We start from the raw sequence: 25,293 nt of genomic DNA on the forward strand, positions 1-25,293 counted from the left end.
AAGAAATACCAAGACACCCTAAAGTTCTCAATGAAGAACTTTATAATTGATTGTATAGCATGAGAGACATTGGCACAGGATGACCCAGCATGGTACCCTCTTCATTGAGAGTGCTGTGCTCTATGAGGAAGGCAGAATTGAAGCAGCTTGAAGAAAATATGACATCTGTAAGTCCAGGTGTTCACATGGACTATTTGTGCCCAATCTATGGTAGAGCATTTTGAGCTGGTCTTGGTCTGACCAACCAAAATCAGATGCAATATAATTTGTCGCAAAGACAATGATGTCATTTTGGTCTTCTTCAATAATGAAGGACAAGAACCAATCAACTAACACTGTTATCAGGTAGGATTTATACTGGGTAGACAGAAATGATTCGATATTAGGAAAACATTCAAGATAACTGATCATATTAATAATAAAACCAATAGAAATCAAAAGATGCTTAAAAATCCTTTGATAAAATACAATATACATTCCTATTAAAACACTAGAAAATATAGGAATAAATGTTTTCCTTAATATAATAAGCAGCATCTAACTAAAACATCAACAAATATTATAAACTAGGAACATTTCCAATAAGATCAGGATGAAACAAGGATGCTGATTATCACTTTTCCTATTCAATATAATATTAGAAATGTTAGCTTTAGGGGCGGCTAGGTGGAGTAGTGGATAAAGCACCGGCCTTGGAGTCAGGAGTACCTGGGTTCAAATCTGGTCTCAGACACTTAATAATTGCCTGGCTGTGTGGCCTTGGGCAAGCCACTTAACCCTGTTTGCCTTGCAAAAACCTAAAAAAAAAGCTTTAGTAGTAAGAGAAGTGAAAGAAATTGAAGGAGTCAGAATTGGCAATGAGGAAGCAAAACTTGCACTCTTTGAAGTTAGCATGATGGTATACTTAGAGGACCATAGAATATCATCTAAAAGACTACCTGAAACAATTAGCAACTTCAGCAAAGTAGTAAGATATAAAATAAACCAATATAAATCATCAGTATTTTTATATATATAAACAACAAATCCCAAGGACTAGAGATAGAGAAATTCCATTTAAAGTAACTGCAGATAACACAAAAAACTTGGAAATGTCTCCAGAGACGAGCCCAGAAACTGTATGAGCACATTTAGAAAACAGTTTTCACACAAAGTCAGATTTAAACAATTAGAAAAAAATGTCAATTGCTCATAGTTAGACTGAGCTAATATAATAAAAATGCCAATTCTACCCAAATTAAATTATTTATTCAGTATTTCTTTGTTTTACTTATCCATTACACAATGATTTTAAATTGCCTTAGTTTGGTATTAATTTGGTTTTCTTTTCAGGTTATTTGAAGCCCAACCTTTGTCTCAAAAAAGGCTATTTTTAATCTGCTATGTTTATTTTCAAGAACTGGTAATCAAATGTGCTGTCTGATCATATAATATTAGTTTATCAGAGCAAAACTTCTTTAAAAACACCCAAGTAGCTTAGTGTGTATGTATGTATGTGTGTAGGGGTGTGTGTGTGTGTGTGTGTGTGTGTGTGTGTGTGTGTGTGTGTGTCTGTGTCTGTGTCTGTGTGTGTGTTCCTGTTTGTCTTTCTGTAAGGGGTTTTGAAACATAGTGGATTATTCAACTTAAGGATTTCATTATTTCAAATGAGAATGTTATGAGTAGACATTCTATCAAATTTCCAACAATATTAAAATAGAAAAAATGTAAACAAAATTAAAATGGAGGGAAATAGCATGATTTGAGAAATCATATTAATTCTAGCATGAAGGGAATATACATTAAAGCAAAAAAATCTTTTCTACCAATAATGAGGGGAAAAATTGTGCATCTGTAGCACACATAGAATCCAGCCATCCAGAAAGTATCCTTGTAATGTTGTCATGGCAACACCAGCTACTTGTGACATCACGGTGAGATGGCAGACCTGATAGCAGAATTCTTTAAATGTTACACTGACTCATGTCCATTTTGCCTTCCTCCCCCACTCACTTCACCACTACTCCAGTGAAAAAGAAAAATGGATTTCCAGTACCCAAACAGTAAGAAAAAAAAAGAAAAACAGACTCTAAGTTATATTTACCTTCAATTTACTCTTTCCAATTCTATTTTCAAATAGTGAAAAAATCAGTCTTCCTTTTAGCTTTCCTGTTACAAATTTCAACCATGTCAACCCTCACCACAACACACTCACACACAGACACACACACACAAATACACCCTACCCTAGGGGAGTAAGAGGGCAGGGATGGGGAACATCCTCAAGAAGAAAGAATTGGTTTTCTTTTCAAAGGAAGAGGAAAAGGAAAACTTCTAAGATACTCCAAAATTTCTCCAAGTCCATAATATGCAAAAGGCCAGTGCAGTCCAACAAGTATTTCTTATGCACTTACTATATAGAAGGCATTAGAAGCAAGGAAAGAAAACAATACACAGTACTACTACATGTTAGGCTCTGTGCTAAGTGAAAAGTAAATATAATTCTATTTTATTCTCATAACTACCCTGAGAGGTTGATGCTATTATTATACCCATTTTACAGTCAAGAAAATTCAGTCAGAGAGATTGATTTGAAAGCAAATTGTGTATATATGTGCATTTGTGTCAAAGTATATATGTATGCATGTTATATGTGTGTTTGTGAATATATGTAGGTGTATATATATACATATATATATATATACAAAATACAATACAATACATATATATGGAAAGAGAAAGATGTACAATGAATATGGATACATGATAGAAAAAATGTATATGTGAAGCCTATATTGAATCCAGCCATTCAGAAAGTATCCCTGAAATGTTGTGATGATATGACTACAAACTATATTATAGTTTGAGGTTAAAATTACTAACAAATAGGAGGATCAGAAAGATTTTACAATAGGGACATGAGTAGTTAGACCTTGAAGGAAGCCCTAGGGTTCTGCAATTGGAACTTTTGCCTAAGGCATTATTCTGCAAAGGGTAAAGAAATTTAATACAAACGCTTCTTCAGCATAGAATTAACTGAGCTTAGCACCAAGTTGTTCAGAATAGTTTCAATAGGAAGCTATTAATAATACCCTCTATGATTCATTATAGCAATTCATGTCCTTCCTGTTCAACTAAATTTGTCCAAATCACTTGCATTATTATATTCATATCATGGATGATGAAGTTTATTTTAAAGTGAGATTCCTTGCTGTTTGCCCCAGGATAAGTTTCATACCGATGGCCCAGAAACCAAAATCACTGTCTCTGATACATATTTTCATATAGTTTCAGTAATTTGCATTGGTCCCTGAAGCAGCTCTGTTACAGACTAACAGTGGCTCATTTGACTTGTCTCTTTTTTTAATTTTTGGAATAAAACAAGTATTTCCATAACATAGTATAATTAACAATAACAAAGATGATTGCATGTGAAACTGAAAGTGTACTATGCACAACTTCCATTTCCTTTTAAAGATACAATAAAGTTATTCTGAAAATTTCCTTTTTTTTCTTTTTTTTCTTTTTTTCCTTCTTCCTTTCCTCCCCCCACCCACCCTAGAGATGGTTACCAGGAAACAAATAGGTATGTATATACATACATATATATTTATATGTAAATTATTCTAAACATAATTCTATTTATCAGTTCTCTCTTTGAATGCAGATAACATTCTTCAGATGTCCTTTATAGCTAATTGAGTTATTTATAAAAAATCAAATTGAATTATTTGCTCAAAATCATTTTTAAAACAATATGGCTTTGACTGTTGGGTTCTCCAGGTTCTGCTCATTTTGCTCTTCATTATTTTGTGCAAGTCTTCCCAAGATTATTTTTGCAAGATCATGGAGTTCATCATCTCTTGAAGTACTTGTTTAAAATACTGCCTCATGCATCAGTTGGGGAATGGCTGAAAATGTTATGGTATGTGAATGTTATAGAATACTATTATTCTAAAAGAAACCTTAAATGGATATATGGATAAATGGATAAACATACATTAAAGCCAAAAAAATCATTTCTACCAATAATGAGGGGGAAAATTGTGCATTATGTATATATATATATATATATATATATTTAAAGAAGTATGGAATGAATTACAGGAATTGATGCTGAGAGAAGAGAGCAGAACTAAGAGAACGCTGCACACATTAACAACAACATTGTGAGATCATCAACCTCGATGTATGCAATTCCTCTCAGCAGTTCAGAGAGCTAGGACAATCCTAGAAAACTGGCTAAGGACAATGCTATCCCCACCTAGAGGAAGAAAAACAAAACAAAACAAAACCAATAAAGCACCCCTTCAGAACTAAATGAACACTACTACATTCCCTTTTTAAAGATTTCTCTTATGTATTTCTTTCCCAGCTCAAGGTTTTCTTTCTTTTCCCTTAATCCTAATTCCTCATACTGAAAATGACTAATCTGTAAATATGTTAAACATAAATGTGTATGTATAATATGTACTTGACTATTTGCAGTTGAGGGGAAGGGCGTGGGAAGGGAGGTTGGAAGGACATTATGCAAATTAAAATATCTATATGCATGTGAATGAATGTTGGAAAATTTTTATAATATATAATTGGAAAAATTAAAATAAAATATCAATAGGAAAAGCAAGAAAAGGAAAGGAAAATACTACTTCAGATACTTGATACTGAGAAAATCATAACTTCTCTCAGATGCTGTTTATCTGAAAAGTAATATTAAAAATATCATTTGCTTTACATGATGACATTAAAGTGAGGTAGCATATTTTAAATGCTTGACAAACCTTAAAACACTATTCAAATGCTATTATTATTGGTTATTATTATCATTATTATTTTAGTATGTATGTGTTTGTCTTATCTTCTCCATGATCATGAGGTGATTAATGATCAGAAATCACTAAACCAATGATCTTGTTTCCTTGGAAAATTTAAAATGTTTCTTAGCTGCTAGACAGAATAAAAAACATTTGGTTTTGACTAAGGGGTTCCAAAGATAGGAGCTTAAAAGGTCTGTAACAGGAATATGTCTTAAATGGAAGAATTAAGATCTTTCTATATATTCTAAATATAACCTTTAAGTCTTTAATTTTGCCAGCATTTGCTCCAATCTTTTCCAGAATGAAAGAGGAACCAGGGTCTCCCCTTTAAGGCCAAGGCTTATACTAGATGCACTGCAGAGTATAACAAACAAGAGCTAGTCTGAGTCTGATCTTCCTCCAAAGAAATCTTCAATACACAGGGGACAAGAGAAGAGAAGAGAAGTAGCTTCAGGTGAAGATGAAATAGTCATGGAAGAAATATTATTTACATCAAGTATAGGGGAGTATTATTTTTAAAAACTCATCTACTTTAGATAACATGTTTATATTTATGAAGTATAAAATGTCACATCAATTAGTGACTCAATTATAAATTTCTCAAAGCATCCCACAAAAAGGACCAAAAACCATGATAGACACCTTCATGTACATTTTACATACATCTCATGGAAGTTAGCCTAAAATAAAACTAAATCCCTCTATTAGAATTCTGCTTCCAATTTTCTCTGAGTTACCCAGAGACTTACACTGTCTCCCACCCCTGCATAATATCTTTCATGGAAGCATTCCACTTAAATCTGTTTTCCCCAGATTTTATCCCTTTATATAAGACCATCTTGTCTCCTACCACTTAATTTTCCCATCAAAATTTGAAAAACCCTGAAGACAAACACCATCTTTTTAAATGGGTTTTTACTTCCCAAATTTTCTTTCTCTTCCAAAATTCTTACCTTAAATCAGCAGTCAAAATGAAAAGATCATTTATCTTCCTGAGTTCACTTCTTGCCTCAGATCTTGTAATGTCTTGCAATGCCTTCAAGTTTCTTTTTGTCATCATCATTACCCATCCTCTCTTCCCCAACATTCCTGAAACATCAGAAGCGGGTAGTGGCTGTCAGAATTGATGAGATGTGTGGAAGACTCCCAATCATGTTACAGATCTATCCCAGAATGGTAGCAAAATTTTTCATTGTTAGTGTCAGGTCAGCAAATAGCTTCCTTGGTACCCTTCAGCAAGGAATTATGAAGCATTCCTATTCATCTTACCTTTTTTTCTACCCTTCTTAAATAACTTTGCTCTTGATGGCACAAGTGGGTTCACACAATGTTCATATCTTGTCAGTTGCTTCCTCCAAAGACAGAAACAAAGGGAAACTCATTGACTTTCATTTTTCAAAGATGTGTACCATCTAGAAACAAAAGAAAGTAAGGGATCATTAACACAAAAGACTGACATCTTCCCCAAACTAAAAATAAATCATATTACCATATTGGAGCAAAAGAGAAATATCAAAGAAAATATTTGTTGCTTGGAGTGGTGGCAGATGTATTTAATTTTGTGGGCTGTTTTCTCTGCCAAAGTAATTTTGTTTTAATAGGACATAACATAACAAAAATCATTTAATTCATAAGAAATAAATGAAAAAAATAGTAAGTCTCTTCAATGAATTCAAATGAGAAGACCAGGATGAGTTATATGACAAGGTAGTGAAAGATCTAGCTGAGGTTTATCAACAGGGTGTAGAAGATTGTGGAATACAAGATGTGTACCAGAGAGGCAAGCAAGGTTAAATGCCCAGATTTTCATATGAGAGAAAAATGTGGTTTCTACAAACTATAGGCTAATGACATTGAATACTTGCAAAATTATAAAACCTCTTATTTGAGAAATAATTATTGAGAATTTAAAAAATTAATGCAAGTATCACTAAGGGCCTAGATGACTTCATCATGTGCATGTCAGACCAAAATAGTCTCATTAGTAGCTCATATTAATCTTGGGGACAAAACAGAGATATGTAGGCTATTTAATAATAATTTCCTGAGTTATTACACCCCAAGAGCAATCACTGGAAAATAATCTGCTTGAAGGGACATCTTTAGTCAAACATTCTGGTGATATCTTCCTGACTTTATGCCTTTCAGCATTTTACAACTTGAGTAGGAAAATAATTCACATGTTTATCAAACAAGCAGAGCTGTTTGGGATGGTTAGCCATTCAGATGAGAGATATCTAGCAAAGTGTTTCTCAGGAACATTTGGAGATATACCACCAAATATGTGAGAATTGAAAGTTCAAGGGTACTTTGTTTTAATAAGACAACATGGAGTATTGTAATCCATTCTATGCATTACATGGAAAGAAGCATATTAATAGCATGGAAAGCATCTAGAAGGAGGTGCCCCTGATGCTGAGGGCCCTTGATATAATTTCATATAAGAATCATTTGAAGGAACTATACAGTTAGCCTACATAATGAAAGCTTAAAGAGAACCTGGTTGAGAATTGTTCTGAAGGGCTACAAAGCATAATTAATGATCAAAATTGTTGTTTGAGGTCTAGAAGACAAAACTGTAGCCTGAATTTGCAGAAAGGAAAAGTTAGATTCAATTAAAGGAAAAACTTCCTAACAATTAAAGTTTTCCAGGAATGCTATTAGTTTCCAGGAGATACCATGTTCCCCCTCACCAAAAATCTACAATCAGAACCTCTAATCTCTTGTCAGATGACTCATATATAGGTTTGAGTTGAATTTTTTTCATAATATGAATTTGTGAACCTCTAGCCTCTTATCCTGCCTTTTCAAAAATATATGCACTTTTTGATAGTGTCCATCTTGAGGCAATGATTCCCATATCCTCCCCAAACTTCACTTCCTACAATGGTAGAATATTTTCTTTTAAAACAAAGTAGATGGGGAAGGTGATGTCCAATACAATTTGGGAGCAAACCTTGATGTGTCTCTTAGACCACAAGATAAATAAACATTAACTATATATACATACAAGATCATTTCTATCTTTTAAAAATTATAGTGGTATTTCCAAGAATCGATATTTCTATATCTACATTGGCACCACCTAACATCACAGGCCCTTCTATACTATTACAGAAATATATGTTTCCAACCAGGACAATATGTATGGTGCAAGATCAAGAAAGTATTGCCAGCCTGAGGATGATATCATGATGTTTCATACTTCATGTAAATATTGTCTTTTTTCATATTCATAACACAAGCAAAAAGATGATAATATATTCTTGAATATCATCAACAGGAAGGTAATAAGAAAATACTTTGGCTATTTCAAATTCATATACTTCAAGAAGGAAGAGAATATTAACACTCTAAAAGGAAAGAGCACACAGACATTTTGAAGAGAAATGAAGGTGAATCTCTATTTTGATAATATTATATATGGTAAGAAGAGAAAATAATGTGAATTGTTAGTTCCAGGAAAAAAGAGAAAACTCCCTTGAAGAGAACTTGAATTTTCAAAAAGGGAAGATGATGTTTAGGGGGAGGAAAATGATAAATGGGTTGATTAGTAAGTATTCATCACAAACTTTGGAAGAAAAAGCAATAACCAAAAATGGAGAAAGTATATGATGACAAATATTTTCACCAAAATGAGACAGTCACAATCATCATTCCTAGATTCTGACAAGATTCTGTGCTGTATGAATCTGTGTTTAATATTCAACCATTTGAACTTTTTGTAGTTTTTGGATGGTTTTATTTTGCTTTTATGTGAATTGTAGATTTTACTTGTGAGGGAAAGTATTGATCTGAGGATCATACAATGTCAGAATAGGAAGAAACCTTAGATATTAGATCGTTGAACTATTTTATTATAAAGGTGGGAAGCCAAAGCATTGAAAGAAGTGCTAAGACCTCAAAGTTAATAAGAGAAGAAGACAATGTGATACTATGGAAACAGTGCTGAGCTTACTTTTTAATGACCAGATTTCAAATCCAAAGTCTACTGTCTAATATTTGAGTTGAGAAAGTCAACTTCTTCTGGTCTCAGTTCCTCATAATGTAAAATTAGAGAACTGAATCAGATAGCCTCTGAGGGCTCCTCCAGCTCTAAACCTGTGAGTCTAGATTAACCATTGTAGTTGTTTTTGACAAATTTCAGCTGTATCCAATTCTTTGTGATCTCTTTGGAAATTTCTTGGAAGATATGAAAGTGGTTTGCTCAACCAGGAGCTGTGAGCTACTCCTTTACTATACATATTCCCTTCTTTTTTTTAGTTTTTTTTTCATTTTCAAGAAAAATGGGGTTAAGTGGCTTGCCCAAAGTCACACAACTAGGTAATTCTTAAGTAGCTGACATCAGATTTGAACTCAAGTCTACCTGACTCCAGGGCTGGTGCTCTATCCACTGTGCCACCTAGCTGCTTCTGCGTATTCTCTTATGGTAAAACTCATTTTCTGTTGAATCCTATCAGTATAGCTGAAAGACTGTGCCATGTACTTTTAGGGGAATGTTTTATAATACCACTCATTTTATATAACTTTAGTAAATAATTCCTTTTTGAAAGATAATAAGTCCAACAGACTAGTTGAAATCAATGATAAACTTGATTTGGATCATGTCAGTGGGGGAGTGTGAGTTGTAGCATAAGAAAACCATTTCCAACCTCTCAAAATCCCCAGAGACAGCTTGGAGGGGAGGGAGACACAGCAACTAACTGCTGGGAAAATGACCTGCCAGTTTCAGTGTAAGTTGGGAAGTAGCTCCAGAGACTGTGCTTTAAACAGTGGGGGACTTGTTTTTGTTATTTAACTATGTTAAGGGGACCCTGACAGACATTTCATACTCCCAAAAAGGAACACATGGAGATAGGAAAAAATTGTCCTTGGGCTTTCTGCCTTCCCAAATAAAGCTGATTTGGTGAAGGATCAAAAGGGTCTGCATTGTACCTTCTAGGGCCTCATGCACTTAAATTAGAAAGTTTTCCACTATGTCATCTAAAAAACTAAAGTTGATTTTCTTCCTTTTTTTGTTACTCCGAACTTTTATTGAAAAGAAAAGCTAATCAGGGGTGGCTAGGTGGAGTGGTGGATAAAGCACAGGCCCTGGAGTCAGGAGTACCTGGGTTCAAATGCAGTCTCAGACACTTAATAATTACCTAGCTGTGTGGCCTTGGGCAAGCCACTTAACCCCGTTTGCCTTACCAAAACAAAAACCTAAAAAAAAAGAAAAGCTAATCAACAAGCTCCTCACATTGACACAATTAATCAAAGTACTATGGGATGTAAGGCTGAAGAAAATGGGTGCCTAGGGAGGATACCCAGAGACAACAACAACAAGATAGATGAATCTTGGAAACAATGTTCTGAAGTATGTCCCCTCATTCTAGATACAGTCAGTCAAAGATAAGCAAGGAGAATTATCTAGAGACTAATATAAAATAAAATTCAATCTTTCATGCATAATTTTATTTGATCTATTTTAAAAATTGCTATTTTATTAAACTATGCATTTTAAAACATAGAACTAATTAGGTTTTGCTTGTTTGCTTTGGGGGAATTGAAAAGAGAGAAGTACTTCTAAGAAAAAATATTTTTATTTTTATTTTTTAGGAAGATTTTATTTATTTTGTTTTAGAGTTTTCCCCCCATTCTTGCTTTGCTCCCCCCATACCCTATAGAAGGCATGCTGTTAGTCTTTACATTGTTTCCATGGTATACTTTGATGTCAGTTGAACATGAGGAGAGAGAAATCATATCCTTAAGGAAGAAAAATAAAGTATAAGAGCAAAATTACATAATAAGATAACAGGGGTTTTTTTTTTCTAAATTGAAGGTAATAGTCTTTGGTCTTTGTTCAAACTCCACAATTCTTCCTCTGGATACAGATGGTATTCTCCCTCACAGATACCCCCAAATTGTGCCTGATTGTTGCACTGATGGAATGAGCAAGTCCATTAAGGTTGATCATCACCCCCATGTGGCTGTTAGGGTGTAAAATGTTCTTCTGATTCTGCTCATCTCACTCAGCATCAGTTCATGCAAGTCCTTCCAGGCTTCCCTGAATTCCCACCTCTCCTGGTTTCTAATAGAACAATAGTGTTCCATGACATACATTAAGCCATTCCCCAATTGAAGGACATACATTTAATCTCCAATTCTTTGCCACCACAAACAGGGCTGCTATGAATATTTTTGTATAAGTGATGTTTTTACCTTTGTCATAATCTCTTCAGGGTATAGAACCCCCCTCCCCAGTAGTGGTATTGCTGGGTCAAAGGGTGTGCCTATTTTTGTTCCCTTTTGGGCATAATTCCAAAGTGCTCTCCAGAAAGGATGGATGAGTTCACAGCTCTATCAACAATGTATTAATGTCCCAGATACCTCACATCCCTTCCAGCATCGATCATTGTCCTTTCTGGTCATATTGGCCAGTCTGAGAGGTGTGAGGTGGTACCTCAGAGATGCTTTAATTTGCATTTCTCTAATAAGTAATGATTTAGAGCAATTTTTCATATAACTATGGATCACTTTGATTTCCTCAGCTATAAATTGCCTTTGCATATCCTTTGACCATTTGCCAATTGGGGAATGGCTTCTTTTTTTGAAAATTTGACTCAGTTCTCTGTATATTTTAGAAATGAGTCTTTGGTCAGAAATACTAGTTGTAAAAATTGTTTCCCAATTTACTACATTTCTTTTTATCTTGGTTACAGTGAAAACTAATATATTTTTTTAGATATTTTTTTTCAAGGCAATGGGGTTAAGTGACTTGCCCAAGGCCACAGGGCTAGGTAATTAAGTGTCTGAGGTCGGATTATTAAGTGTCTGAGGTTGGATTGAAAACTATTATTTTTAAAGATACTTTAGCCTGAGATGCTTTCCATCTTTGATTCAATAGTTGCATGTCTTCCCAAGAAGAATTTCCATGTTTTTAATACAATATAGCTAACTGAATATGGTTCTAAAACAAAGAGCAGTGATTGTCTTATAAAAAAAAAAACTACAGGATTTTTCAAAGGTAGCTTTCTCAGGTTTGATTTAAAGCTCCTATATATTTCAAAGAAAATTGAATTTAGAGTATTCAATGTGCTCTTTATGAGCTTTTACTAAAGAATAGAATCAGAGTTTTAAAGATTCATAGAATCATAAATGTCATCTATTCTAAGCCCTTCATCTTATAGTGGTAGTATCCCAACTCAACTATTATTATCAATATAAAATTATAAGTCATACTCAGTTATCATTGAGATATTTGGAGAGGGAGTGTCTTACTAATTCACCTTTCACAATCAGTCTCCAGTCAGAATAATAAGTCATTTATAATAAGTCATGCTGATTGGAATGAGGAAGAGATTGTTAATGGAACAGGACTCCCCTTAATTCAAAATGACTTCTCCCTTGAAAACAGGGTAGCACAATTTCATTTGATGTCAAATTTTATAAGACAAATAGTACCAGGTTACCATCATCCCTTAGAGAAAGTAACTGAAGAAGATGTATGAAGAAATTCATACGGGACTTTATCAGGCCAGAAAAAGAGAGAGTGATAAGAGAGGAAATCAAAGATAACATTCTCAAGATTTTGGTCTCTTCCTTTTTCTCTTTTTTCATCCTGGATAGTACAAGAGAGTACTTGGCTGATTCTATTGATTCTTCTCTCATTCAATGAACAAAATAACAAACCACTTCTAGTCTTCCTTGATGGCCACATACTAGAGGACGTTGAACGTGTGAAAGATATTGATTAGTAAGATCTTTCCATCCTGTTTTCAGAAATTCTTGTTTATTTAATATATATATCTATATATACATTTTAGAAATATTGGATCAATTGATATAATTCATTATATAAATTTGCACATTTTACTAAGCTAAAAATTCCCCTCCCCAAAAAATCTGAAATCCTTTTTAGTGCCTATTAACTATATCCTTCTTTTAAAACTTGCCTGTGTGCATTGTCCAATAGATTCCTATGTAATAAATTCTCTAGCTATAGCAAGACATGAAAGAAAGAAAAAATGTAAAATTATAATTTTAAAATGATTATTATTAAAATAATTAATATTTATATTTCTCACAGGCTGTACATTAGAAGCACCAGAAACTACTCCATCTTGGAAGATCTGTTCAGCCCTGAAATTCAGATCTCAGAAGTATTTTCTGCCTTGGAGGTCCCTTCCACTGATTAGCAAGCTTCTTCCATAATTTATATTTGAGGAAAATTTCCAAATCAAACATGTTTGATACCAAATTTCATATGTATACCTACCAAGTGCCACCACCACAGAGGCAAATACTTCCTTTGATAGGTTGTCTTTTCCCATTAAAATATTTTGTTGTGAAGAGAAGAGGAATGGTAGGACAATGATTGGTAGTGTATGTGATATAAAGTCTATTATTAAATACTTCACAGTCTAATTAGACTAAAATAAAAAAATCAAGGATAGAACAATTAAATATCTTGCTGATCATGGTGTTGTTCATAATCGATGAGGATCTTTGAGTTTATAAGAGCTTAGAGCTGGAAGGAGTCTCAAAGTTCATGTAATTTAACTTCTTTTTCTAGAAGAGAAAAATAATATCTAAAGAAATAAAATAATTTACATAGGTAAGAAATAGCAGGTATGAATGTGAAATCAGATCCTCTAGTTTCAGATCAAGTGTTCTTTCCACTATATAACAACTATCTCCTGTGAACTCTTTTAAGATCAAATTCAAGAATATAATTGTGCAATGAAAACATTCTGAGTGTTAACAACCAAATTTTAAAAATGTCCCAAATCACCTATAATTAGGAAAATACAAATTAAATACAACTAAAGTTCCACCTCACATCCATTAGAGTGGCAAAAGGAGGAAAATAATAATTATTGGAGGAGTTAACGGGCATATGAATGTACTATTAGTAGAGTGGCAAAATATTGTAGTCATTCTGGAAAATGTCACTAAATAGTACATTATTTTAGATATTAAGTTTATATCTCAATAAGATCAAGTATAAAAAAGAGGACTTGAATATACAAGAGTATTTTTTTTAATCTCACTTTTGGTAGTAGGAAAAAAACAGGGGAAACAAAACAAGCACAAGGGCAGGATAACAAGAAATTTTGATATATAAATAAAATGAAATATCATCATGCCTTAACAGAAGACAGATATTACAGATTCAGGTAAACATGGACAGACATGCACAAACTGCCGTAGCATAAAATATGCAGAACTAGAATGCTGTTTAAATGGTGACAACAATACTTTGAAGAAAAAGCATTTCCAGATTTTAGAACTTTGATTGAAACAGAAAACAATAATAGTAACAAAATGCTGATGCTGAAATATATTTCCCACATTTTTGACAGAGGAGTAGCCAACCTGAGATAGAAAAAGAGATAGGCATTCTCAGATATGGCCAAAGTGTTGATTTGTTTTGCTAGGTTATTCATATTTGTTACATGAGAGAACTTCAGCCATGGATGTGAGTGGATACCAGGTCAGTAGATAGTGATAGGTGCAGGGGAAAACCAAAAATAAAACTTTTTAAAGCACAGGGAAAAAATTAAATTAGAGAGGGGGACATAAGCAAATGACAATTTTGTTATCTATTGAATTTAATATAATTACATTCATTTTAAAATAAACTATACATGACAGAAGTTTTGTTTTGTTTTACTAACTTCTTGTTCTTTTTGTATATTGAAATATTTGGGCTTTTAATGATTATTAGATTTACAATAAAATAGAAATTTTATAAGTAAATTAAAGGAATGAAGAACATTTTCCAGCTTTACTGAGATCAATAGTACTTTGGATATCTGAAAGACTTTATCAGTTAAATAGTTAACAAGTCTGAAGTAGATTAGGTACTAGAAGTGTTTGCTTGTGTCAGTGGGATATTCTAACATCAATTTGTAATACAAGATTTGTCCTGTAGGACATAAGCAAACATGGGTATGCTGCAGTTGGGTTGATCCAATTCATGAGAGATTAATATTATTCAATTTCATTGTGACGATTTATACAACATAAATTGGCAAACAAATCAAAGTTTGATTTATTTTGTTGATTGTGTAAACTTAAGAATATGATGAAGGAAGTGTTATTAATGCAATTAAATATAAAAATGTATTTATATATATGCTTTTCTTCTTAGAGTCAGTTGTCAAAAATTTACCAGCATACTGTAGAACACATGCATATATGTATGTATATTTTGTATCTTTAGGCCTAATCTGAGACCTAAATTGCCATACCAATACATACATAAATGCATTTTGCATACACTCATAATTCATGATCATTTGCATAGAGAGGATGATTGAATTCATGCAAACTGATGAAATCATCCAGGAAGAAAGCATAGAAAGACCTAAAAATATTTTTTAAAAAATACTCAGGATAGAACTTTAGTAAATAAAAAATGGATAGTGATACTCTGAGAGTTGGACAACTTTAGTAGGAGAACCATGAGAGAATAGAGCAGGGAACACTGAGGGAGAGAAAGAACATACATGAGAAAGGAATGCATGGCCAATAGTATCAAAGACTACAGAGACATCAAGTAATAAGAGGAATTTAAAAAGAACATTGAATTGAGCAGTAAAAAATTTTTGATACTTTTGAAGAATTTCAATTGAAAGGGGGGGGTTGAAGTTCATCTACAAAGAGTGAGAAATGAATGAGATACAATGAAAGGATCATAGATCATTTTTAGAAGCTTGTGAAAGAAAAGAAAAGATGAGATATTTAGGAGAAGGTAGGAGATGGCCTTAGCATTAGTGTATCACCTTATGTGAAGCCTTGAGAACATCTACCCTCCCCCCGAACCAACCCAAAATAATCCATTCCTTTTGCTTTCTTGACCTTATGCCCACCCATATTCATGTTGGCTTTTTTATATTTAAATATTTCACTTGGAAAGAGAGAATATAGAGTACTGTAGGAACTCCTGGGTCATGGAGCAGGAGAAAGGAGGGAGGTAACAATGGATGTCTGTATCAGCTTAAACTTCAAGAACTATACTAGACCATAGGTTTAGGGTAAAATAGACTTCAAACATCCTATAGAGGTAGAAACATGACCACTGAAGTGAAATACTTTGGCCAAGTTCATATAGATGGTAAAAGAAGGCTGCTCACTTAAGAGAGGAACTTTGTCTTCTACATCATATTTATTATGAAAGTTTCCATAAGCATGTAATCTATGTAAGATAAAGATAGGTGTCAAGTAGTGCAAATACTGTATTCCATTAAATTTTCACATTAATTGAATTAATAGTGTATATTTCCATTGTGGTAGAAACAGTTACCATCTTTTACATAATTATCAATAATTATCACTTCAAATAGTGTAAATTCAAGTGCATGGGTATCCTTCAGGGTGTTCATTATTTATATTAATCAGGACCAAACTATACCCTTGCTTCTTGAAAACACATCCATTCACAATTCAGAAATACAATTCTGAATGTTATTATGAATTGGGTAGATCAGGGACTTACTTAATCCCATTAGAAAAAAAAATCTAAAAAACAATAGCTGTATATAACCCTTTCAGATATCTAAGAGGTATTCACAGTCCAAGGTAAAAGTGTCATCTGTCTCTTTCAGCCTACAGAGAGAAGGTTGACACAGACAGTGAGTTAAATGGCAAAGTCTGGAAATATATGACAGGCAACAGACCTCAGAAGGACTAATTCAGAGCTATCATGTATTCATTGTTCATTAACGCTATACTATCTGTCGACTGGCTAGTTTATAGTCTTTTTTTTAAGGAAGTTGACTCCTTACAGACACCAGCAACCTTGATAATCTTAGTATTAGGAATTTCCTGTTGTTTAAGGTGAGCAACAATACAATATAGTAAGAAAATAGAACCATCATATTTGCTCACAATACTCTTACTATCTCATTTATATAATGAAGACTGAGATTTACCAAATTTTCCCACCCACCCCCACTTCTAGAAAGAGGTGATCGAGAAAGATAGAGTGGATCTAAAGTCATGTGCACACCTTGAAATATAATGGCAAAAATTATTCCTTATGCCTTTTCTAGTTTCCCAACCACCCAACTTTTCCTGTCATGGCTTTCCAAAATTTCCTTATATTCATTTGGTATATATTCTTGATATATTTATATAAATATATGTTGCTTCCCCCATTAGAATGTAAGACATTTGAGGGTCAGGACTGGTTATCTTTGTATCCCCAGTACGTAGCACACACAGTAAATGTTAATAAATGTTTGTTAGTTGATCGGTCAAAATACAGTTGTGTTACAGAGACAGCACCATTCCTAATACTACCCATTTGTGAGCAACAGATGCATGATATAGTGAAGGGGAAACTGTCTCTGGCTTCAGAAGGCCAATCTCCACTTCAATTGTTTGCAATGTGTGTGATCTGGAGCAAGTGATTTAATTTCTCTGGTTCTCATTTTTCTCACCTGTAAAATGCAGAGTTTGAAGCAGATGACATCTGAGGTTTCCTCTTTAAATCAATGATCTTGGGATTCATTGGAATAAGAATTAGAGAGTCACAACAAAAGAGTGCTATGGGACGAACTGCTCTGCAGAGGACCATGTGTCATTGAAAGTACCAGGAGAGGGCAGGAAAGAGCATTTAACAAGTAGTCCTAAAATGGGAATGACTGAACACACAGCTGGAGAAAAATGCTTTCATACATAGAGACAAAGATCTGTGATACAAGGCTGCTCCTTGGAGGATTTGTTTTCCTTTTTTTTCCCAACAAAGCATACTTCTTCGTGTGATATTTGGAGCTACATCATTACAGCATAGGAAATTGTCTAATCCTATTTTCAAACTTATTGTTCCTCATTTTCTTCTGTTGAACTTTAAAACAACATTACCATTAGGTTCTTGAAGCTCTTTTATCTTGCTATTTTTCCTAACAATGACCAGTAAAAGCAAAGTGGAGCTAGTTCAGTATTTCCCCTATGTCCATACCCATGGCCTTGTGTTTCAATTCTGAACACCTCTCTTTATGAAATATATTCATAAAATGGAAAGGTTTCAGTGGAGGAAGTTGGGAATGGTTAGCCTAGAGAAGAGAAGATTAAATACAGCAATTAGACTGGTGACTTGGTGATTTATCTTTATGTATTTGAAAGCTAGCAATTGACAGCAGAACAACTAGGTGAATCAATGGATAGAACTGGAAAGATATGAGTTCAAATCTAACCTCAGATACTCACTAGCTGTATGATCCTAGGCAAGTTCAATTCTGACCTCAGATACTTGACACTTATTAGTTGTGTGACCTTGAGCAAGTCATTTAACCCTGATTGCTTTGCATCCTGGCCAGTGGAACCAGATGGTTCTAGAAGAAAAAGTGAAGCTTAGCAAAATACTCCCTTACTCAAATCAAAATTATTTACTTGTCCTGGCATCATCTCATGTTCTTCAAGAATGAAGGACAAACATCATTTTTATCCATCAGTCTTTTTTCCTGATTTTTCTTCAGTCAAACTGTCATTGAAAACAGCAGCAATGACAGTAGCAATTATAAATGTTTTCCTGAATATACCTAGGAGGATATGAAGAGAATCCAGTCCAATAGGGATATAAAAATTGACATGTTCTAATAGATATGAATGGCTTCAAAGAGTGGATGGTTTTCTGGGGAAAATGTTGCTATAATAAGGAATGACCATGCCATCTTGCCAATTAACTAACACATTTATTTTAAATCACTCAAATAATTATTGCAGTTTTATCCTTCTTAGGGGAAAAGGCACACCTAAAGATGGGGAAAGGAGTGCAAAGGGGCTGCATAATGCCATCTAATTAAACCTCTGTCATCTAATTGAATTCATTCCCAGCAGTAAGTAGGTCTCAGGATAGTTATTTAAAGGGGAAATGAGTTTCCAAAGCTTGAATCATACAGTCAGATTTGATCACCACCACCAAAATGTTTACGTACATTCATAAAATGCTTCTTTGGGAGAAAGCAGGCCTCAACTCTTAAAGAAAGAAGAATACATTTGTACATTTGTTCATCACACACACACACACACACACACACACACACACACACATACACACTACAAACAAATGAATTTTCTTACTCAGATTATTGGTGAGAAATTCAATATTTTTAGAATACCCTCACCACCACCTCCCCTCCTTTCTTCCTCCTTTTTAAAAGAAAGGCAAGATAGTATACTGGACTCAGAGTCAGGAAAACCATGAGCTTTATCCCTGCCATTGACCCACAAGAAGCATGATTTGGCCTAGACAAGTTTCTGAAACTCAATATTCTTATTTGCAAAATAAATTCTCCATTTGTAAAATAGAGATAATACTTACCCTATGGACTTTTGAAGATGGGACATAAAATAATACATATAAAGTATTTTGTTTTGTTTTAGGTTTTTGCAAGGCCACACAGCTAGGTAATTATCAAGTGTCTGAGGTCTGATTTGAACTCAGGTACGCCTGAGTCCAGGGCAGGAGCTCTATCCACTGCACCACCTAGCTGCCCCTAAAGTGTTTTGAAGATTGAAAAATTCTGTATTCAAGCCAGTTAGTTTTTCCTCCTCTGTCCCTCTTCCTGGCTATGCTCAAATTCTTATTCTTTAAAAACGTGACATATGCCAACTTTGCCATGAAGCTTTCCATAATCTTTCTGGTTCTCTTTTCACCTTTATGGACAGGAGAATTTGATTCCCATCTTCAGACACTGTTGACAGATCCTATCCCCCCCCCCCCCATTTCAGAATGAATTATTTCCCTAATTGCCCTCCAGAAACAACTCTCTAAAACCTGAAATCTCAAACTCTGAATTATGCAAAATGACCCTAATGTCATGTAAGCTTCACTTAAATAGTGAAATTCACTTAAAAATTCATGAACATTTGATTGCCTTTGACATCAAGGTATCATTTTGATATTAAGCATTCATAGCATTCTGACTTGTTTAGGAATCATGCATTTACTTACTAATCAATAGACATTGATCCATAACATATTCCATTCAGGAAATGCTTAATGAGTACCCAGTACTCATGGAAAGTACACTGTATATATTTCATGAAGTTTTAACTTTGTACTCCTGGACTGATCTCTATTCAGAGCTCTTATTGTTTCTAGGAGAAAGTTAACAGACTCCAAATGGATGGCTGAGAAGCCAACTCTTTTATCTTCCTTCCATGGAAAACTTAGGATGAGAGGATCATGGAGGGAGAGCTGAAAGTGGCAATACAGGTCATCTATTCCAACTGCTTAATTTTAAAGTGAGAAGCAGAGAGGTTAGGCAACTTCTCCAAGGTCACAAATATATTGTCTTCTTTCTAAAAGAGGACCAATGATATCAAGTGTTGATGCCTTGACTCAGGAGTATATTGGATTTCAGTGAGGCAGAATTGAGCAAAGTTGTCAACCTCATTCTCTTTTCCTAAAGTATCAAAGTCCAGTGACAAGAAAGATGTCAAGCCAATTAATAATGACCCAGGATGCAGTAGATGACTGACATTTTCAACTGACCAAGTTCTTAGCACCCCACAGCACCTGCTTCAGCTCTCTTCATGGCCATTGGAAAAAATTATGCTCACCTGCTAATTCCAGAGAATATCATCACTTGCTGTGGGTAAATATCCCCCTAACCTAACTCACTGACATGTTTGAAGCCTGTGGGTTATCCTCAATCTCATTTAGCCTGTCTACCGAGATTGTTTCTTTAGGGTGTGGACACTGCATAAGCAACAATTTCTTGGAGTCACAGGTGAGAGTTGGGGGATAGGTGGACACCAAAGATGGATAAGCAGCACTAAAATAAAATAAGCTCATCAAGTTCTCATACCAGAGAAGCTAGTCCTCCCTAAACATACAGTACAAAAGGTAGTAAATAAATGACAGAACTAGGCTATCTCTTGCTGCCACTTAGCATCCTCCACCTTGAACCTGATTAAGCTAGCAGTTAGTCTTATAGTCTTCCTCGAGTATTTTTAAGTAGTATTTTTCCCAATTACATACAAAAATAATTTTCAACATTCATTTTTATAAGTTTCCAAATTCCAAGTTTTTATGAATTCCAAATTTTTTCTCCTTCCTTTCGATTCCCTCCTTCTTAAGATGGAAAGCAATTTGATATATGTCATACATGTTCAGTCATGCAAATAAATTTCCACATTAGTCAAAAATAGATTTTTTTTGCTTTGTTTGCATATTTTGTTTTTGCAAGGTAAGCAGGGTTAAATGACTTGCCCAGAATCACATAGTGTCAAATGTCAGAGGCTGGATTTGAATTCAGCTCCTTCTAATTCCAGGGCTGGTGCTCTATCCACAGCACTACCTATTGCCCTCCCCCTCTGGTTTATGAATATATGTACATGAAAGAATGTATATTTGTTTGCACATATCTAGCTATACATTTATTTAAATATGTATATGCATTCACTTATACATGAGCATACATATTGGTATCTAAATATGTAAACATTTATTTATATATAACTATGCATACATGAATATTTATATGCTTGTATAATTATATGCATGCACATATGCAGGCACCAGGTACCCATCTCTCTGAAAATCAAGGGAAAGATTGTTGCATAGACTGTCCTCTGATTTTCCTAGCTATTTTTCCCTCCATCCAGATATGATTCTTACTATGAGTTGAAATAGAGGAAAACCTAGCCTTTAATATAGTTTCAGGCTCATCTTACATCTCTGTTCAACCATATTCATAAGGCCAAAGATTCCCACAGTATCCAGATATCACTAGAAGTCCTATTTCCTATCATATCAGGTCAAGGGGTGAAACAGTTCTGGAAAAAGCAGTGAAGAGGATGTCTTTGCACCCTCCCCTCACTATAATAAATGTAATGTGCAAGTCATGTCAATGTATATATATATATATATATATATATATATATATATATATATATATATATATATATATATAAATACATATACATATACATATATATGTATATATATATAGCAACATAGTCCCTCTTCAATCAAGAACAATTACTAACTAAATATCTCTGCTCATCAATCATAATAGCCACAGATTTTCAAGCTAGACTTCCTCCCTAATGTCTTGTATATATTCTTTGTCTTTCTTCTCCTTGCCTTTGTGTATTTTCTTTCCCACATTTAGAATAGCATCTCTAAGGCCTTCCCTACCTTCTACCCTGTCCCTTTATTCACTCTAGAATTCCTACTTAATCTCCAAATTTCAGAATAAACCTTAATTCTTCAAGAATTCTGATCATTCTTCGCATTCCCCGTTGTCCATCTTGAAGCATTTTTTCATGAATGACTTTGCATTAAAGTCATTTATAGGTAAAAATGTAAACTCCTTAAAGGCAAATCTTTGAGGGCAAGGACTATTTTTCTGGTTTTGTTTCTGTATTCCTAGTGACTTGCAGAATACCAGACACAAAGGCTTGTGGAATTGAATTGAATTGCTTACATTTTACTTCCATGGTGATAAGACTGTGTATTTTTTAAACTTCTATCTGCCCCAGATACAGACACACACACACACACACACACACACACACACACACACCACACACACACACACAGCCTTCTAACTGAGCAATCTGAATAAGTCTTTTGTGCGTGAAATTGAGTTGAGTTTCTACTTAAGGACTACACCATACTCCCTTTGAAGCTGTTTTGGGGGGGGGGGGAGGTTATTTTTTCAGGGAGTGGGGAGAGGGAGAGTAACAGTGTGGTAAAGTAGACAGCTCCCAATGTATCCATGAGGTCAATACTTACCCGTGGCCAGCCTTTTATAATTCTGGACAATCCTTAAGAATCCTTATTATAATTACTTACTTGGGAATGAGAACTGACAGGATCTCTTTCTATTTTCCTTCTCAGTAAGAAAATGCTCATTCTCAGAAGAAAATGTCTTGTTGAATCAAGATTCATGTGTGCATTGTTTATTTCTGTGAGGGTGACTAAAAATCTCATCAGTAATGCATAGGAATATAAGTATATAAGCTCTTACAAGTTAAATTGTATAAGCCTGTGTTTTAATGGTCTCAGTCTCCTAATGATGGCACATATATTTGGTTGTATTTTTGTTTTTTATGAAGGAGAATAAAAATTAAACACATTACATATAGTTAACTCTAAATCCATCAGCACAGGCATCATATTTACATAACAATGCTGTGTTTGCATAAGTATGTACAGATTACTCCTTTGGCCTCTATATCTCATAGACAACAGGACTAAAGTGTACAATAACTTAGGAGTAGAGGTTTATAGATTTAAAATTGACAGGAGGTGAGCACATCAATTGTCTATCAGTTCTAGCTATTAACTTATCAGGAAATAGAAATGGGAGCTTAGTCAAGAAGGATTAAATGTTGTCATTCCATTTGGTTTGTGCTAATTTGACTCAGTTCTTCATTTTTATTTTGCAAGGCAATGGAGTTAAGTGTCAGTTCTTCATTTTTAATGAAAACTGTGAGTGCTTTGATTATCAAACAACTGATTCTATCTCTGTCCCCCCACATTTTTTCATTTTCAAAAATTATTGTTCAAAGTTATCATGTGGAAGCAAGATGATGGACTGGATGCCTTTGCAGAGTTTCCTTCATTCCTGTGATTCTCTGAGAATCCTAAAAGTAATATATCCTTGATGGGCCAAGGCAGGATTCCTTGCTCATATATAATAAAGACCATTCTGATGGATGAATCAAAACTGACTAAAAATGTAACCATTCAAAAATAAATTCATGATTATTTTTACCATTTTTTTTCAGAATTTGTGTGTTTAATTTCCTGAATTCAAACATATCATGTTGACAATGCCTCTGACCCTGTTCAACTAGAAGATTATTTTATTGAATAACAAACTTTATCTTTTGCATTCAATGTCTTGGTGTAATGAAGTGTAACATATTACTGTGATGAAGTCAAGTCCATGAAACACAATGGGATATTTTCCTGTTTTTTAAAAAAATGATTTCAGCTCAATTGTTTAATTTCAAATTGATTTTCAATTTCTTTGAATATATTCTCTTGAATGCACAACTAAATGTAGTAAGAATGTTTTAGAGCAGTTCATCAAAATGATGGCAATATTTGGTCTCTGCTAAGTAATTACAATGATTGTGTATAGAAAAGAAGTGTTAACAGGAAGATTTCTCAGCTGCTCATTATGTACCCCACACATCTCTCCATTATTAATCAATTAATCAAGAAGTAATTATTGAGTACCTACTAGGTAGTCAGGGTTCTACTAGGCATTCTGGAAAATATAAAACCAAGCCAATTATACAAGCATTTATTATGCATTGTTGATTGTCCTTCATTCTCAAAGAAGACCATGACATCATGGAGGTGAAGTCATGACAAGCACATCAATTGAATTTGAATGAGGGGGAAGGCTATGCTAAGTCACCAGTCTCATTTTCTCCTCCAGAGTCATCTGGATCCAATGTCCAAATATGAGTCAGGACAACTGAAAATGGCCCTGGATGTGAGACAGCTATGCATAGACTATATGCAACACAGCTGAGTGGCACTGTGGATAGAGGACAAAGAGACTGGAGACAGGAAGATTCATTTTTCTGAGTTCAAATACATCTTCAGTCACTAGCTGTGGGGCAAGTCATTTAACCCTCAGTTTTCTCATCTGGAGAAGGAAATGTCAAACTCTCCAGTATCTTAGTCAAGAAAATCCTAAATGGAGTCATGAAAAGTAACGCATGACTGAAAAATGACTAAACATTATGGAAGGTATTGTGTGTGTGTGGGGGGTGTTGTTTGTGAGTGTGGGGTGTGTGTGTGTGTGTGTGTGTGTGTGTGTGTTTGTGTGTCGTACCTCAGACACTCTTTTACCTTCAGGACATTTGACTTCCCTAGAGCTCTCTTGTCTCTTCTGTAAAATAGGGATAATAATGATCATCATACTTACCTATCTTCTTATGACTATTGTGATATTTGTTTATTATATATATATATATATATATGTATATGCTTTCTAAATGTTAAAAATCTAACATAAATGGCAATGACAATTTTTATTATTAGGAGTAGATGATGTTAATCTATGTTTTAATAGACTCAGGAGGCTTTTCTCAGTTATATGGTCTTCCTTCCAAATACATAACAAGATTCTTAACAAGGACCATCAGTATCTATCATGTCCTATCTTATCCTCAAATTGTAACCAAGTGGATTATCAACAAACAGCAAAAAATAATGAATCCAGTCTAACAGACTGAATATTTGGGATGAGTAAGATCATATATTTAGAGGGAGAAGAAGCCTCAGAGTTCATCTTGCTCAGGGTTCTTAATATGGGATATATGAACTTCTGTGTTTGTTCAATATTCTGATGACTATATTTAATATAATCGACTTCCTTTTTAAATTTATTCTATTCATTTAAAAACATTATTCTGATTAAAGGTTCATATGCTTCACTAGACTCCCAAAAGGATCTGTGGCACACATACAAATGTGGAAAGCCCTTAATCTGATCCAAACATCTTCATTTTGCAGAAGAAACAGACCCAG

Source organism: Macrotis lagotis, chromosome 1 (assembly GCF_037893015.1).
Source record: "Macrotis lagotis isolate mMagLag1 chromosome 1, bilby.v1.9.chrom.fasta, whole genome shotgun sequence".
Classification (NCBI taxonomy): domain Eukaryota; kingdom Metazoa; phylum Chordata; class Mammalia; order Peramelemorphia; family Peramelidae; genus Macrotis; species Macrotis lagotis.